This window comes from Stegastes partitus, unplaced genomic scaffold, assembly GCF_000690725.1.
Source record: "Stegastes partitus isolate 25-593 unplaced genomic scaffold, Stegastes_partitus-1.0.2 Scaffold781, whole genome shotgun sequence".
Lineage (NCBI taxonomy): Eukaryota > Metazoa > Chordata > Actinopteri > Pomacentridae > Stegastes > Stegastes partitus.
The window spans coordinates 165,440-185,318 of record NW_007578512.1 but is presented as its reverse complement, the minus strand read 5'-3'; positions in this window follow the sequence as shown (position 1 = coordinate 185,318).

The window sequence follows — 19,879 nt, the reverse complement described above, 5'->3', positions numbered from 1 at the left end:
ATACATTAATACCAACAGGAAAAGACTTTTGTTCTTTGAAGGTTGAAGCTTAATGCATAAGGCAAAGCTTTAGTCCCCCAATACTGTCACATCCAACGGCTCCGCTCTATACAAAAACACATTCAGGGCTGTTCTAAGGTGATAATACAAACCATAATACTCCATCGCATAGTCTGTGCACAGATGTGTGTTTTCACCCCAGAGGGATGACATCATCGGGCTTCTCTCCAAGTCTGATGATGCAATAACTGCTGAGTGGCTAAGTGCTCCGGGATGAAGTCATCGTGTCTGAATTTAATATCGGCTAAGTGGTTTCAGCAAGAGGACGGCTGCCTCAGCATGCTTACTCCCCCCCCTTTGTTCTTTGTTTCTTCCTTTCTTGCTCTCATAAAAACACATTTACAAACGTTAAATATCACCTTTTATAGCCTCTCTGTATTCTTCTCTCCCAAGCCTCTAGTCTTACACTGAGTTACATCAGGTTGTGGATCGTGGAGGGAGCAGCAGGATGTTCTGTCACTCTGTACTTCCTCAGTGGTTCTGACCTGTCAGGTCACTCTCTGAGGCTGCTTTCTATTTTAAACCTCCGCTGTCGTTCTTTGAAGCAATAAACCAGATCTGCGTAAGATGCTGCGTCCCTCCAATCCTGCCTGTTCTCCCCTCTTCTAGCTAACCGGGTACGATTGCGGCATTTACTGTATCTGATGCTGTTATATTAAGACTTACTGCTCTGAAAAGGTTCATTGTCCTGTTCAAGGACGCTGTGATGACTGTACCAGAACTTTATAATCAGCAGAATGGAACGTCAACCATATTTATTCTTTTTCTAATTTAGGTTTATGAATAGAAGAATTTAAATTAAAAAAGAAAAAGTCTAGCCCATCTTGGTTTTAATTAAAAGTTAATGGGCCCTTAAAAATTTCAATCTTAACATGTGATTTTAAGTGTAACGCATTATTAAAGCAAAAAAAAAAAAAAAAAACGACAACCAACTTCAAATGATGAGTTCAGCTGACTAAATCTTCAATGGATTTTTTTAACTTCAGTCATGAAATTATTTGGAAACTACCTCCTAATTCTCCAGAAATCCTTTTATCATGTATGAGAAAGGTCATATGGGGCAGTTATGTATGTTTCACAAAGCGCAGAGAAGTTGTGATCTTCTCTCTGATCAGAACAGATCAGTGTAAATCAGGGTGAACATAGGCATATGTCAGGCATGTCATTTACAGAGATCATATTGAGAAACATTGTTCTCGGGTTTATTGTCACTAAATCACAAGGAAAAAACTTGCAAACGGGAATTTCAGGTAGCTACAGCACACGAAGATTTGAGTTACTTCAACCTGGAGTGTAGACTTTAGAGTTTTCTCAAGTTTTCTGAATTAACCAGTGAGTTGAACCTTGAGGGCCAAACTCAAGCAATCAATAATATATGCCATTGCCAAACCAAGCAAATACTGTGCTATGTATTTATTTAAAGCTGCCAATCAATATTTTTATTTCAACTAAGAATTGAAGGACTTGGCAAAAAATACTGAGTGAACTGATCAGCTTTGTACCAAACACAGTTGGAAACTCGCTGATGAAGATCGTTTATTAACTAACAAGCAACACATTTCCCTCAGCGGCTGGTGCAGACCAAAACTGAGATAAAAGCCATGTGAATACTTGAGTTTCAGGAACCTGAGGGGCGGCTGTGGCTCAGGTGGTACAGCCGGTTGTTCACTAATTGCACCGATCTGCCAGATTCCTGTTGGCTAAGACACAGATCACACTCCATTAGAAACAGTCTTTAAAAGCTAGTGTTGCTCCACGTCTGCTGGATGTGGCAACTGTTTGCTAATGATTGTAATTATACGTGAAGCCTGTGTTTTGGGTTTGTGTTTACAGTTATTGAAGTCGTACGGTTCCCCATTCATAGCTGCACTCTGGAAAACATTTTTTGTAGGCAAGTTTGTTGAGCTGTGCAGACATATTGATTGGCTTTGCTGTCTTGTAAACAACTTATCCAGACTATTTGTCCAAACATGCCCTAAATTCCATTTCTATGCCTCCCGTTGTCTGTCTGTATTTTTTACGAATCCTATGTAATTATCATTGTGTACCCATTTGATGTTGACAGAAATACGCAGCGTAACATAATAAAAGGCTGAAGGTTGAAATGTTTGTTTGTTTGAGGGAAGAAACAAATAATGGCTGAACCAATAAAAAACACAATGATAATGTCCCCCCAAACAAAAAAATTGAACATAATAACAGTCAGGTGGAGAGACTTTTATAAAGGTCTTCTGTTGAAAGCAAATGTCAGGCCAAACAATGGCTGTTTTGGTCTATTCACTGATTGAAGAGCCAGACAGACAGAACAAGGGCACCTGCCTCCTCAGCCTCTCTGCATCAGCTGCTCGAGGATGAACAGCATATATTAGAGCTTATATATGAGCGCGCGAACGTCTGCGTCCATCGACCCAGAAGAGCAGTTAGCGGCGAGTCCCTCAGGATCTAATCAAAGAGCGCCCTGAGTGCCGCAGAAGACCCCTGTTCTTCTCAATGCAGCCCTCGGCGATAGTGTGGACAGACATGCTCTGACACACATGCCCTCATGTACATCAGTATGTAAGCCATCTAGATCTGCGCCAGTAAGGTCAAGTCAATCTGATCCGCAGAGACGGGCCCAGAAATCCAATCCCTGACAGCGGAGCGTGCGTTATCTGCCCGGAAAGCAGTGAGAGTACGCGCGTCCATGTGAATGTGCTCCAGAGAGAGATTTGTTCTAATAAGAGAACGTCTGGGAGAGCACACGAACCCAATTAGATATCTCTGTTCTTATTAATGCCCCTCATCACCACGGTTGAGCAGCCTTCCCTCTCACTATAAATCTTCTTGCTTTTTCTTCTCTGCTACACGCTCATGGTTCTAGTGATAAAAAAGAGTGTTTATTTCCAGAAGAAAACTGCAGTGGGATAGATTTTTTTTTTCTTTTTCGGTGAATTAGAGGCTGTGCAGAGGAATTCAAAGAGAAGCTGAACTAGCTTTGTAAACAAAACTCCATCCGACATTCTTTCTTTTTCTTTTTTCTTTTTTTTTTTTAACTACTAATAAGTTTCAGACCAATTGGCCACATTGGATTGCACTAATAACATCAGTAATATGAATGTCTCAGCTTGTAAAGGCTTTAGTAATGAGCAAACAGCAGCCAGGAAACATTTGTAACCCTGTTCGGTAAATAGAAGTTGCTGTAATTAGGAAGTCAAGTCAATAGAGCCAAATATCACCAATTACCCTCAAGGGACTTTTCAATCGGTCTGTCCTTAGACACTCAGAGACTCTTTAGCATCGTGAGCTGCTACAAAGTCGTCAAAAGTAACAAGGCCTGGTGACGTAAATGTGGAGAAATAGGTATTCTGACATCCCTGTATTTGAGAAAGAGTAGGAAATAGGCAGCTAATAAACATTATCATTTAGCCTGATGCTAGTTGTACAACGTTTCATAATGTTCAGGGATGCTGTGTTGTATTTTTTTCTTTATTTATTTGGACGGGACAGTGCATATTAATGAACGTACAATTTAGCACAAGGCTAATTTCCATCCGTACTCCCACACATAAAGGAAAAAACACACAGAGATATGGACGTACAAAATTTAAAAATAAATAAGTAAAATAAAGACAATGATGACAAGATTAATTAAGGGTGAGTTATACCTACCTGAAAGTGCTATTGTATCAGTGAAGTGCTTTTGAGGCACAGCCTGTCATAAAGTACATGTAGTTAAAGTGCCTAATTTTAAAGTGCCTGATTTTAAAGTGCCTGATTTTCTCAGTGTTCACTCGTTTGACTGTTAATCAGCCACGTCTTACACTGTCTCTTAAAACTGACAGAGCTTATTTGTGAGATGTGACTTAAAGTCCCTCTCTGGTTGTTGATTTAAAGCCTAAAAACTCATCTCAGTGTGTCAAAATGACACATTTCAAGGTTTTTATACTTTAATCACTTTTTGCCTTTAAATGCTTCAGATGTAACTCCAAACAATTGCTTCCTCTAGAATGTGCACATCTATGAAGTCTGTGCCTTAATCTCCATTCACCCCTCTGCCACTCGCTGCAGCTCAAGCACACCAGCTCACCTATGACTCACCTATGTTCAAACGCTATAAAACCACTCTACAGAGCACAATGATAAGTTGTGATATTGGAGTGATTCAGCCATATATGATCAAACTGTGAACACATTCAGAAGAAGAATATCACATCTGGTTCACATTGTAATTCACGGTTAATTTATTTCCTGTTTTATTTTGGTATTTCCTGTTGTGTGTTTGTACCCACCGTCTGTCTCAGGTGTCTTTACACTCCTTTGCTTTCCTGCCTGTGTGATTACCTGCCCCGCCCTAATGTGCTCCACCTGTGTGTGGTCGTCTTCCTGCCTCAGTGAGTATGTGCTTGTGCCAGCTTACCGGCCCTTTTTCTCCGTGTGATCTTCCCTGTGTTACATGTGTGTCCGTTTGTAAGCCTTTTGTGTTTGCTTTCCGTCATTCTACGCTTTTGTTGTCCTTTGGAATTTTGATTTACTTTTGCCTGCTATTCGTGCTTTGGTTTTATTGCTGTTTGCTCATTTGGAATCAGCTCCGGACTGAAGTTCACTTTGTGTTCATTTTCACATCTGTAGTTAGTGTCTGCATTTTGGCTCCTTTATTCAAAGTCATCTGATAGAATAATGGTGCAGAAAGCTCCACCCTGCAAGTTAACAGCATTCATTGCGTATGAAACCCTGTCTGAATTTTGTTTATGACAGTCAATGGTATACTGCTTTTTAAGGTGGAAATGCTCAACCGTGTCGCTGAATGTTTCACTCATGATGTGTCTTCCAGCGTCTAAGACCATCACATAGACATGTTAACAAGATAAAACACTCAATGGACACCGCAGGGGTCTTTAAAATCCTCTCATTCATTACCAAACAGTGTCAGATCAGAATGCTTTTCATGATTTCTCTTACTTTGACCAAAACCAGACTTGGAGTTTGAAGTACTAAGTATGCATGATGCTTCTGAGGCACACTTGGAAAAAGATTAATCTTCAGAGGGAACAGACGGAATGAGGAGAGGAAAGTTTTCAAAGTGAGACTGCAGGAGTGGTGGAGGAAGTAGATGGATGGCCTGAGGAAGCGAGACAAGAGTCAGACGGTCTGACTGGTACAGCGGGAGGTCGAGATATGAGGTTGAGAAGTGAGAGAGGGAACAGAAATGAGCATATCATTATCATTTGGGACACAGTGAGAGGAGCTTGTGAGTAGCTGATGTGTGTGGGTTTGCAGACAGCCGCCTGGGTGTGTTTGAGGGTCATTTGTTGACAATGAAAAGACGGCAAAGAGGTGGAATGAAGAGGCTGAAACAATGGATGACTGAGAACTGAAGCCGATGACTGCAGTGGGAAACAAGAGAACTATTCAATGATTTCAACTCGTGAAGGACAGAATGCTGTTCAGTCAAAAAGCCTTGTGCAGGCAAGTGATGAAAGTTAGAACTCGAAAAGAACTGACAATTAAAATATGAGAACAGTCGAAAGTAATCAACCATGCATTTTATAATTGATTGATCATGTGTTTATAAATGTATGTGAGGAGGTTTTTGAAGCTTGATTAATGAAAAACTAACCAAAACATGTATCCTTCTCAAATATTTTAAGTTTATTTAAGCCACAAGGGGAATAATTCTGTGTTAAACTTTGCATTTATGACGTCAATGCAATCTTCAAGCAAAAAACTATCATGATGTGCTTAAACACATATCTTTACTCTATATAATTTCTAACAAGAAACTATTGTATTTCCCACCTTTTTTTTTTTTCTTTTGGTCTTTCATGGTTCCATAAAGAATCTTAGTTACACAAGATGCCATTTTGTGTGTTTGCAGTGTTTTCCACGTACACTAGTTCACATCAACCATTTAATTTCATGCAACACCTCACTTCAAGGCCGCTCTATTGTGATGACATCAGAGGAGTCAGCGGAGAGAGGATCTTATTTATGTAAGCCGTTATCAGTCAGTAAGTTACCTGAGATGCACTGCAGCAGACAGACGGCGAGGGAGAGCGAGGCCAGACGAGCTGGAAACGGCAAAGAAAGCGAGTTAAGAAAGAACAAGAGAGATTAAGCAGGAGGAGAAATGTGTGTGGTGACAAAACTTCAAAGCAACAAATGAATTATTAATAGAGATAAAATTCTTAGACTTCACAGTGGAAAGCGCTTGCTGCTCTTTTGAAGCTAATCATCGCTGTGCCTTGATCAAGCCTTAATCCGGGGAATGATAATCCCTCTGTGTAACACACACTTGGAGATTCAGACTTTGCAGGTGTTTTGCGGGGGAACCTGACGAAGTAGCGTGTGGAGTTTAAAGCAGATCAGATGAACGGGGGCCCTTTTTGTGATCTTTATGACGTCCTCAGCCTGTTCTGGCAGCAGGCACACCGCTACTTCAGTGTTATTTACGAGGCTATCGATTTAGCCTTTGCTCACGTCACATCTGATGCCACCACTTCCCACTCACAGGATATCCCTAAATTCCTGGTGGGGATCATCGATGATGGCATTATGACATCAATACCTTCCTGGCTTAAGGTCATAAGTATGACCTTTCTCTTTTGTTGGGTTCATTTTCACGCTCCCTCAGATGATATGCAAAGTTCTGAAAGCTCTGCAGGTCTCTGGTCTTGATTGTCCACAGCTTCTGTTGTGCCCCCAAAAGATCCTGGTGACATGTTCGGGACCGTCTGGTGTTTCAGAGGTCTTTAGCATTAACACCCCCTAAAGGACAAGTAGAAGGAAGGGAGGTAGGTAGGCATGCATGTGTGTAGGAGTGGAATCCAGATTCATGCCTTGATAATTGGATTCCCTGCAGCTGACTTTGTTTCAGTGAGCTGTTGATGTTGTCTGTGGGATATCGGTGGATTGCCACCTTGGTCATAACAAGTAAAAGGTGGATCTATCTGTAGTCCTACCCAAAAACACACCCTGCTTTATTGTCTGTGTTACTCCAAATGGCGCCATAATTTACTAAATAAACACTGTTTTGTATTCGAAAGGTCCTGAAACTAGTGATTGAGACCATAAACTCAGTAGGAACATCGTTACAGAGACAAGAGATCAAGTGAGTAGCAGGCTCATGTTCTCATTGACTTCTATACAATCAGATGCCTTTTTGTGACCACAGGAGTCGCCCCCTGCTGGCCATTACAAAGACTGCAGGTTAAAGTTGGTTTCACTTTCAGACCAGAGGCAGCCAATGCCCAGTGACGATTCAGCCATCCATACAGCGAGGCTTGAATCTTCTGCTGAGGGATCACTTTGTAGTGGTGTGAATGAAGATACAGAAGAATCACATCAGTGTCAGTCAACAGTGAATCTCATGTTTTATCAGAAAACAACACCAGGCCTCCAAAACCAACACAAAGTATGATTTGTTAGATTTGTGATATTTGGACACACTTTGGGTGTCTCCATGTGATTCCCATCATCACACTATTTTCTTACATTTATTATCTTTATGTGGGGCAGCTTACATCTGTGACGAATCACTGTGCCAACTGTACATCATGTTTATCTTTTTTAGTTTAACAGCGCTATTTGTTCCATTTGCATCACATTAAAAAGTGCAGGAATTCACAAAACGTTTTTATGTTTTCTTTTTTTAGTCTGTGATGCTAATATTGACACTAAAACGCTGCCTCCAGATTTAACACGGAAGTCCATGATATTCATAACTGTGACAACATCATTTATGATGCATGACCTTTAAGCTTGTAGTCTTTGAGTCAATAACATCTTGATTGCTCTTCCCTAAACATCGCTGCAATTCAGGCACTTATAGACCCACTCTTGAACACCGGTTATTACAATTTTCTTGCAGACTGTTCCAGAACATTCATCTTTTCCATAAGCCTTTCTAAAGCCTGCCCTTTCTCTTATCTTCATGTGGGTCTTCACGCCGCATATCTGTGTTCTATGGATTTTCCAAAAGCCTTTCTCTTCACAAATCTCCAAAACTTCCAATTGACCTCTCTGCAGGAGTCACTGAAGGCAAATTGTAGTCGTGGTAATGGTGTGTCAGTCTGTTAAATCTGTTTACATCGGTAATAAAGATTAACTTTAAATGTTTATCTCCCTGCTCAGCTTCATCCAGGGCAAGATTCAATACAGTCTGAGTCATGGCCATTATTATCTTGTCCTCCACAGGCATCATAATCTTTCAGTGTGCTCCTCTCGAAAACCATCTCTCAGTCTGCCTGTGTGGAGAAATCTGTCCCCAGTGCACCGTGGGATGGAGGGGATGAGTCATCGTGCAAATGACCTTCACTCATGCAGACAATTAAACAATTTTCACTGAGACCTTTACGTATGTTCTCCGTGCGCTGGATGCTCACCTCATGCACAAACATATTACTATTGTTGTGCATTTAACCATCAGCTGCTGTGAAGTGACATGAAAATGAACCGCCACAGTCCTGATGTTTACACCACAACACACATAAACACACAGGCTGTAATTTTAATGGAGATTGGAGGCTGGCTATTAGTCAGGCTGCGAGAGCACAGAGAAGTAGATTAGTTTGGGGTTGATGCCATTAAAGGGGAAAAGGCTGATAATCGTTAATACATGCAAATGCTAACTTTTGTGGTGTCGAAGTAGCTGCTCGAGAGATGAGAACAGAACATGTGGCAAACAGAACACCACTCCTCATTAAAAGGTTAGTTTGAGTTTTTCTTTTTTGTTTCTCAACATTTAATTAGTCTGTGTGATGACCCATGAAGGCAACTGCTTCATTTTAATGTACCGTTAATGAGATAGGCAGCCCCTGTTTTGTGGAAGGCAGAACATCTGCAGGTTTGTAGCTCAGGCAGTAAACAGCCCTGCAATGAGGAATTAATCAACTTCTTTTGTGTTTGGTAGGAATGGAAATCTACAGATTCTGTATACCTGCAGAAATAACAGTCTGAAAAAAAAAACACTAAAAGCAAACAGGTTAATTCTTAATGGAGCATAGCTGTGTCTAGTTTGGGCATCATTAACTCATTAGGACTCATCCTAAGGGACCGTGGATATTTTGTTTTGGACACCTGAATGAACCAATGGACCAATCAAACAAATGGCAGAATCCTAAGTTTTTCAATTATTAACTTCTCATAAAAGTTTACCAGCGCAGGGTTTATCTGTAACTTTAATATTCAATCATTATATCTCTTTTCTCATTGTTTCTTCTTTTTTTGTTGTTATTTTTCATTTTTAGACATTTTTGTCTGTCTGGAAATGTCCACACCGTCAGGTTTTCTGTGTTATTGCAAACGTGTCTGGATGAGCTGCAGCCACTCGATTCGCCTCCTTTATTGAGCAGCTGATGTTTAATGATCAGGAGCACAATGCGCCACCCTTCGATAAAAGTGGGACAACTGATGTAAACAAGAAGTATAATGCTGCCATAAATTCAGTCTTGAGACGTTTTGTTCGGTTTACATTTGTCTACATTTTGGCAAACTGGCCCTATTAGACGTGCGTTGACGTGTGATGTGGAACACAACTTGAAACTGTAATTAATCTTAATGGAACTTTGAAACTGCAAAAACTGCCTTTTGTCTGTGAATGAGATTAATCACATTGAGAAACGTTTCAACGCTGTACTTTTAGTTATTTTTATGGTTACATACAGGATTTGGAATTAAGTTTTCGTTCTTCTGAAGCAGATAAATCAAGTCAGTTAGAAGTGACATATTATGTACATTTAGAGGTTGATAATTTCATTTTCGGGGTTGACTATAATGCGTTCACTAGCTTGTCCAGAACACACATTATTGTTCTCATGCTGTAAAATGCTGCAGCACCTTTTTTGCCCTTAGTTGGAAATCGTCCTTTTAGCTCCTGTCTCTTTAAGGCCCACCTCTCACAGACCTATGTCTGCTCTGATTGGTCAGCTGGTCTGACTAAAATGAGGAAAGGTCGCCTATGTACTGCGACCGATGTGGCTCCAGCAGAAGAAGCTCGGGAAGAGTGTGATTAAGCTGCTCAGGCACTGTGCAAATGTGTTACATGATGATGTAAATAAGCAACGTTAGAAAAGCCTGGACCTAAATGAAGAGTTTCAGGGGAGTAAGGAACACTGTTTTCTGTTGGAGAGAAATTTGCACATCTTCTACATGCACAAAGGAGTGGCTATATGACAGACTAAAGTGAAGAGAAAAACCCCAAAAGTGTAATATGGGCTCTTTAAAAGACTAAAAGCGAGTGAAAGCTCAGCCAGACACAATGTGTGTTGCCATGTATCAGAGCTTCACAATACTTGCAGTTGAACATGACGTGTTTAAAGCTCTAATTCCAAACAGAAGCGATAAACTGCAGCACCGTTAACTAATGTGACCTATAGCTCGTCTCCCTTATCGGAAAAATCCAGACACAGTGCTAAAGACTACAGTTAATGAACTGCAATCTCCATCACTCCGACCAATCAAGACCCAACCTGGGGCATCGCAGCCAAAGACTGATCAAGTGAAGGATCCATGTGGGTTGCCATAGCAACAGCATGAAGGCCACAGGTGCCTATGCCTGAGACTGGCAGCAAAGCGAGGCAGACAACAAGATCCTGTTGGGTTTACGAGACACAGCCTATAAAGGTACAACCACCTGGGGGCTGGAGGATGTGAGTCCCAGTGAGTGATTTAAAGACAAACAAAAGGTTAAAAACAGGCCGGCCGATCTCTCGCCTCGACGTTACGTTCGCTGTCATGGCAACAATAGCATCGTAGTCCTTCTGAGGTATGACTGCGGTGGAGAGCAGGGAGAGGATAACGAATGGAGTTCACAGAGCAGGAGGAGGAACGTCAGGCAGGAGGCAGGAGACTGCTGGAGCTGTGAAACAGAGGTGGGAAGGAGAGACTGAGGGGGCGGACAGCTCGGCCAGCCGGAGCAGTCTCGCTCTGTCAGCCTGGCGAGGAGGCAGAGGAAATGGAAGGGAGGCAGCTAGAGATAATGGGCGTGAAGAGAAAGAAGGTTGGCATGACTGCACTGATAGGTGTTTGCTTTCAGTGACAGTTCTCGGTGCTGAAGACCTGTCCCCTGATGTTAGAGAAGGACGGAGGTGCGAAAGAAATTGAAAAATCTATACAGAATGGAAATGTAAGCGTGAAAGGGTTGAACAACTTAACAGTAAGCAGTCTCTTATGTTGACTTTACTACACATTATTTCTCTGCTGTTTGTCTCCAGAGACCACAGCTCAGGAGACAGACAAAGAGACACATGAAAAGCAAGAAGAGGTGAAAAGTCACCACTGCCTCTTTTTCTATTCACAAAGCAAAAGCTCAGAATGGAGTTTCGAGTGTACACACTTTTGATGGATTGACTATGAAAGATGTGACAGTTGCAGCACGGGGCAGTTGCTGGTCTGAAAGCTGTGTCAGCACTCTTGAGGACTGCTTAGCATGAAAATATGCATATTTAAAGATTAGAAATTACTGCAAATGCATTGGTACACGCAGCTGAAAACCACGTTAGAATAGAAACGTGACTGATTTCTCATCTGAGAGTGAACATTAATCACACATGTGCACCAATGAATCACCTCCATATAGTTCAAAGCCATCAAGGAATCACAGAGAAAAAAAGTCTGCAAGGCGTTTGAATGAAGTAGAAAACACTCTGAGGGTTTGTGAGTGTGCAATCCTCAAAACCTGTAACTTCAATGTCTAAATATTTTAACAGTTTTATCTCTGTCTTGATGTAGATTTATATTGATGAGCCATGCACTTTGCAGAATACCAAAATCCTCATATCAGTGCGTCCTACACGACTGAATCATACACGTCTGAGTAATAGCAATTTAAACTGATCGTGTTTACGTAAGTCTGTTATGTAGGACTAGTTGTTAATATCTGTTAATTGCACTCCTGAGACATATTGCCTAGACTCAGCGGGGCGACCAAATGAGTGGTGCTTCTACGGGAGGTGGAATCTGCTAGAAGTGAAAGTTACTCATTAAGAGTTTGTAGCACCTCCACCACTTGTGGTTACCTTACAGGCCTCAAGTGAAGTGGATGGCTTAAGGTTCCCAGTATGGATCCCCTAGTTACACTCCTGAGGCATGCTGTCTAGGCTCTGAAGGATGGACAAGTAAGCAGTGGCATCTTCTGGGTACCCTCTGACCCACAAGACTTGCAGAAGGTTCAGGAGAATCTCAGTGTCTGGGTTCCCTGAGGAGCCCAGGGGCAGTCTTTTTTCTTCATCCAGTCACTGTTTCAAATCTTGAGCTCTTCCTAAAGGGTGTTTGACTGCTTGTTGGAGGACCTGATTCTGACTACAAACCCTCTGCAACCTATTTCGACCAGTTGGACTCTTGCTTTTGAACCCCATTTGTTGTACCTCAGCTTCTTGCACTCATCCAATGCATCCTCCCACTAATATGTAAAGAAGATGGAATGAGGTTGACCAAAGCATAAGGTCTAGTCAAGTCTGCAACTGTCTTCCAATCACCTATCCTCCCTGGTAGTCCAGTGTCTGGTCTTGAGGTTCTGGTTCTGGTTTTACCCTCACCTTCCTGGACAAATACTGTTGCCAGCCAGTGGGATAAAGAAGAGGAAGGGGGTTGATGCTTGTCCAACAACTGTCCACCACTGCTGCAAGACACTGTAGCACTTGGTTATGCTGACAGCAGCCCAGCAGGATGTGTTTTAGTGTTGCTGGAGTTGGCCAGAGGAGGCATGTGTGGTACTCTTGGCTAAGATTTTGGAAGATGGCAGGATGTCACAAGCAGCCCTGATGGCAAAGCTGGCTCTGGATGCCTCCGTCTCCTACAGGTTATTCCAGGATATGTTTTCTCCACTACCTCACATCTAATTTATTTCCTTGGCTGAGCGACGACCTCTGCTCACCCTGCTGCCTCCTACTGCCCACATAACTTCTGTACCACAAGACTAATAATGTTTCCCTAGATGGGATGTCATCATATTTGCAGGATCACCTGAGGTAGCTACACCTAGTTGTCTGCAAATACAGAAAAAAATATTCTTTTAGCAGTTTATATCAAAATCCTGCAGCCCACATCTACAAGACTCTAGGTACCAAGGATAGAAAAACAGATTGCAGTTTTTTCAGTTATATAATAATGTTTTTCGAATATATTTGTTATATAATCATAACAAATGTATTATGTAGGAGAAACAGAAACAAAAGAACTGCCTCATGTTATTTGTATTAGTCTCTGCTAATGTTTGTCATGTGGTGTTTGCCCTGTGTAATCAGCAGATAAACTCAGGTCCAAAAACTGTTGTCACAGCATCCCTTGCTTAACACAAACCAGTGATCCATCAATGTGATGTGCAATAATATTCAGAGGCTCTAAAGGATTAAAAGATGAGAGGAAAGCCTGATCTGATCAAGAAGTTTCAAGACTGTGCCTGTAAGAAGTAGAAACCTGAGTTAAATTTGGCTGCAATCCCCTTCGATGTTTTGCGAATTTGCAGTTTCAGCTTGGACCTCAACCGAACACAAGCATAAAACTATGTGTCCAGCTTGTCCAAACTTCATGTTGAGGATCACCGCTGTTTGCAAGAGTTGTGTCTTTGAGTAGGACCCCGAGATCAAGCAGCAGACTTCAGTAGAAGAGCCTGCAGAGTCTAAAAGAAGAAGGTGCATCAGCAAAGAGCATGCTAGTGGTTTTATTTGAAATTCTTGGTGTTGTGCAGCATGAATTCCTCCCGCAGGATCAGACTGTTAACATCAAGTTCTAATGTGACCTTCTCAGGCTTCTGAGGGGGAACATCCAGCAACACAACCTAATCTGTAGCGCTGCCGTTGTGCCAATTCATGCCGACTTAAGTTTTTTCGGTACACCAACACAATCATCACTTTGTATTGTTCTACTCCTTAAATTTGGCTTCTTGCGACTTCTTCTTCCAGTTTGAAGAGTCACCATTTAGACAAAAAGAAGGGAAGAAGCACCAGCGAAGATGATTGTTGCAGAGCGTTACTTCCAGTGAATGTTTCATATGTGGCAGGAGCACTGTGAGCAGTGAGTCATTGCACAACAAGTCTACTTTGACAGGATAGTGACTATGCTTTTATAGGTGTGGCCTCTGAACGTCTTGATTGCACTTTAGATCCTTTTGATTGCTCTTGTGAGCCCTTGTATGTGTCCTGATCCCCAGTTTTGGAACCACCAAAAGACCAGACCCAGAAATTTGCCGCCTATCCAAGTAGAATAAGAAACTCTTCAGGCTGCACTGATGGATTTTGTTGTATGTTAGAGGATGTTTATAACTTTATTCTCATAAGCACATGGCTCTTTAATTTATCAGTAAACTTTAGTGTGATGCTGTTTTTATTTATTTGGTGAAGAAACATTCTGCCCAGGGACTTGTAAACAAATCCCAACCAATTATATATGCAGCTTGCAGATTAGCAGGAGTTGATAGCCGGTTGTCGTCCTCTGCAGAAGACGTTTTGAAGACTCCTCCATAATCCTCAAAGTCTTTCCTTTCCTTTCACAAATACGGTGTTCATACAGCATATGCTTTCAAAATATAAACTCCTATTCTGAGCTAATGGGGAGAAAAAATACATTTTAGCTGTGAGAGTAAAAACACTATGTGTATGTTGAGGATTACCTTAAAGATGCTTTTTATGTGATTGATTGTAGGTTTTTAGTTATTCATTATGTGAGTATTTGGGTTCCTTTAGTATGAATAGTTTGCACCCTGGTCTAGATTGTTCAAGTTTTTCTGCAGGCTCCAGAACTTTAGCTATACCCTCAGGCTACAGTGCTGACTTGTCTCATTTTGCCAGTTAGCCAAAGGCAGTGTGCTGCATTTCTATTTATGCCTAGATTTCCCACAGCAGTCCAGGGAGTCAGCTCTGGCTTTACTATGAGCATTTCAGCCCACTCTTATTACTGTTGTTGCAATACCATCCTGCCTTATATTGCAATTTAACACTTAGTTAGTGCTACCTTGTTGTTTTAAAGACCATCGGTGCTGCATTGGTTCCCTGGTTCTGGCTGGTTCTTCCTTAGTTAAATTCAATTGTAGAAATTCCACACCATGACTGATGATTTCGATGTATTTTTGATACGTCGGGTATGCGCTCAGTGTAGCTATTGAATTATTCAGCATCAGCTCTTTTAGACGTTTATCTCTAAGCAAAATGCGGAGCCAAATCTGTTTCTCGGCTTAAATCTCCGGTCTGACGCGGCTCCATGATTTTTTTATTGCACTTTATTTCCACAGTTGCTCGCAGAGACAGAGGGAAGGTGTGGCTAATGGTCTGCAGAGAGGAAGGCAGAGGAAGATCAAAAGAGCAAGCGGCTCTGAACACGGAGGATTGTGGAACGTGTGATGTGAGCGTGGGTGTGTGGGATTGGTGTGAATTTCATATGTTGCATGAGTTTTGCAGCCCGAGGCGACAGATGAAGGCAGAGGAAAACTTGCTTTTGATCTCTTGCTCACTGCTTCTGTGTTTCTTCGTTGTTGTTTATCGCTCTCATTCGGGCCACATCCTGTGACTTTCTCATAAAAAAAAAATCCTCCCCTCTTGCCCACTGTATCATCTTTCAGATGCTGCTCTTGTTACCGACAATCCTCCCTCCTCTTTCTGCACTTCTCGCCACATTCCCTGTGGTCGGTGGTGGACTGCCATCAGTCACACAAACACACCCTTGATCTCTTGACCCCTGTTTCTCGACAGCATCAGTCTCCTGCCATGTTGTAACGCCGCAGAGCGCATATATCTTCCATCGATTGCCACTCACTTCTCATACTTCTTTTCCCTTTGACATTTTTTCATCTGGTTCCGTTTGATCCTCACACATTTATTATATACAATGAAAAATTCCGTGTGATAATCCACTGAGGGAAAACAACACTAACATTAGATGATACAACATGACTCGCTTAGCAAGACGCTGCACCGCATGGCAATCAACGATATGGACGCAAAATCCTTGTCATCAAAAATGACCTTAAAAAGGATGTGTAACCTCATGTGGGGAATGTGTAGACACGTACACACATGCTGCTCAGCACATATTACATTCTGTCCATGTTTAAGGCTAAACTCAATGTAATCACCTGCTTAACCTTGAGCTATCTTCCTCTGGTGAAAATATGAAGCATCTGCCGTCATACAGTTTAATGTGGTTTTCACACTGACTGTGATGCAGACCAAGATCACACAGGTTGATTTAAAACACTAAATACTACCTGATTCAGATTCAGACTGCTTTATTGTCATTCGTGCAAATTACATCAAGGAACTGAAGAATGAAACGACGATGCAGGGCCAGCGATAAAAAACACACAGTTAAAATATCTGAGATAAATTAAGTTATAAATGCTGTTGCTGTAGTGCAGTGAGTGAAGAATAAAAGAAGAGAATAAATAAGAAGTAATTGCACATGTGAAAGGCAGTAGAGTGTCTATGTTAATATTAATATTTACATTCCCCTGTTTAAAAGACCTCCCCATGCAGTGTGGGTTCTCTGTCTTCCTCCCACAAGGTCCAAAAACATGTTGAGGTTAATTGGTGATTCTAAATTGTCTGTAGGTGTGAATGTGAGTGTGCTTGGTTGTCTGTCTCTAAGTGTAGCCCTGTGATAGACTGGCGACCTGTCCAGGGTGTCCCCTGCCTTCACCCTGAGTCAGCTGGGATAGGCTCCAGCCCCCCATGACCCTAGTGAGGATTAAATGGTGAATAGATGATGGATGGATGGATGGATGGATGGATGTTTAAAAGACGGATGGTGGTGGGAAAGAAACTGTTCCTGATGGATTATCAGTTCATACATCAGTGAATGCATTGATTTCCAATCCCAGGAAACCCCTCATTGATCATATATCCTATTTAATGGTCACTGTTATTTACTTTATTAAGAGATTCATGTTTCTGGATGACAGTAATACTGATTTGCACTTTTGATAGTGTTGATAGTGCATTTTATAAAACAATTATTTAACTTTAAACAAAGTTCCATCCATCCATCATCTATACACCACTTAATCCTCACTAGGGTTGCAGGGGGCTTGAGTCTATCCCAGCTGACTTAGGGTGAAGGCAGGGGACACCTGGAGAGAACCCACACTGCACGGGGAGAACATGGAGACTCCTTTAAACAAAGTTGCATGTCTTATTTGAATTAAATAAAACTTCTTTTGAAGGACAAATGTAAAACCTTGTATTGGAAGGAAATTTGGTGGGAGAAATTTTCAAAGTCAAACGTGTTCACGTCTGCATGAACATGAGCTCAGTGACCTCATTACAATCTGACCGTGGCTTCTAGGTGCTAAAAACCATCAATGTTTTCATCCATCCATCGGCTATTCCCGCTAAATCCTGCAGAGGGATGCGAAGGGCTGGAGTCTGCCCCAGCTGAAATTGAATATAATCACCTATTAACCTGCCATGCATGTCTCTGGACTGTGGGAGGAAGCACCCAGAGAAAACCCACACAGACTGCAAACCACTGCAGCACCGTGCCACCCACATGGATGTTTTGTTAAATGGAAATGGGTTTAATGTTTTATCAGTTTGCCACCGCTGAGGACAGGCTTAATACCTCTGTAGCTGACCTCTGGACTGCTCTCAGTTTTAAACTCTTACATAAATTCAGCTCGGTCATCATTTTAATGGAATGAAATGCTGTGAATACTGTAATATCTCCCATCATCACAACAATAACAACATAAATCCCTTTTCATGCCCTATTTGGCACACCCACACAGAAACGCTTGTAAAAAGCATCTCAAATCATTATGTTGTTGAAACAATTTCTGCATGACCATCTCAGATTTGCCTGAATTTTTTTCTATCATAAACTATGAATATGTAAAAATGTATTTATGAATTTTTTGCTTCATTTATTAAATAATTTCCAGGATAACATTTTTTTTAAAAACTGCCAGTTGACCTACTTTTGGCGTGTCTTTTCAGGGACTGACATTTGGGTTTGAACCACAATATCTGAGGATCTATTAAAGATAAAAGCCTGAAATTTTCACTGTTATCTCTCATTGTGTCTTTGATTCAGAATCTGTAATACTGGACAAGTAGATCAAATGATCACTGATTATGGGTATGTTGAAAAAAAGTGAAGCAAAAAAAAAAAGTGGTTCCCCAAATATACGTAACAGTATTTTGTTTTGCTGTTTTTAAAATATTTGCATATTTTTGTATTTAATTTCAAAGACAATATCCTCTAGTTTCTAAGAATATGCTTGTGTAGAATGAGGATAAAACACAACTTCAGTTCAAACATCACTCAAATATATATATATATTTTTGTCCTCATCTATAATAAGTCATATTTGAATTAAAAATAACTAAGAAATGTTCATACCAGAGCTACATCAATCACCACATACTTTCTACATATTATCAGCCTCGGCTGTATGAAATTTAAGACCTCTAGCTCTAATATTATGGGAGCTGAGAACAGTTGAATTGCGGAAATTTTATTTTTTCAAAGTGGTTAAAATGTTCTCATTTAACATCATTATTCTCTACATCAGCTTCACAAACGTAAGATCCCTTCTGTTGTCAGTGTTTCTGCACAGACTTAACTTCTGGTGTTTAACATGCAGAACAATGCACAGTCACGACCATCAAACGGTTTGCAGGGTGGTTGTTCACCGCGGCGGTCAGATCAGATCAGAGAACGCTTCACCCATAAAAAAGCCCTCTGCAGTTCACAGGTGCTGGGCTCAGTGGATTAGCAGTGGACTCGTGCCACTGTGTTAAAGAGGCTGTTTGCTTGCACGCTGCTGCTGTTTGTGCCACAGCCTCATTTGCATCAAATTCAAAGTGAACAAGACTGTGCACTCTCAAACTCTCAGCTCGAGCAGCTGCGGCACGACGAAAGGGAAAATTTTACCCCCACAATAAATCCTCTGCAAAGCGCGACAGCTTTATATCCCACAGTTCACTACAACCCCAAACCAAAAGTCTCAGCATGCGTGGGCTGCCTACAAATTGACACCAATTTACTTCCTTTTAGGTGCTAGTAGCTCTCGCTCTGACACCTCTAATCCAGCCTCCTCCACTTCTTGTTCCCCCAGATTTAGAAGCCGCAACCTGGATTTGAGGGGGTAAGTCTGGGCCAAGAGCTCCAGAGACGGGCAGCTTCGGTGGGCTTAGCGGAGGGTCAGCGCTGGTTTGTGAAGAGCACAGATGATACTGACAGCGCAGACATGATCCTGCTGCCTGGCCAGAGAAAGAGACGGACTGTGTGAATGTGCTGATGCTGCACTGCGGAGACGTTGACAGGATAGAAATCTGCATTTTCCTACTAAACTAAAATGCAATAGAATAGGCCCTGACGTCTCAACCTGGCTTTCCTTGCTTTGCAGTCTGCTGGATTTAAAGTAAGAAACTTTAAACGCTGCACTTTCAATGAATTTCCTGATCACATTCATCTAATCAGACAGGATGGAGACAGGAAGGCCCAGTCTAACGATCCTGTGCACCAGTCGCAGCACAACCTACATGTTTACCGACATACACAAACACAGGCGGCAATCAAACACTCACCGACACACACGCACAGAGCTGATCGTTAAGGCTCATCCTCCGTAATGATCTCTTGTCTTCATCTGATGCTTCTGCTTAATTGCTCTGCCGCTGGAGGGAAGAAGGAAGGTTATCGATCGGTTCGGCACAACGGTGTCACTCAATCACACGGCTCTCTAAGGAGGCAGAAGGTTTCACCTCTGCCCGATTAAAACGTCTCATCACGGCTTTCTGAAGAATTCGCCGTGAGTACCTACACTGGAGTTATGCTATTATGTCGGCATTTATTTGTAGGTCTGTTTGGATGAGTGAGAATAGGAGGCTGTGAGAAATCAAATACATTT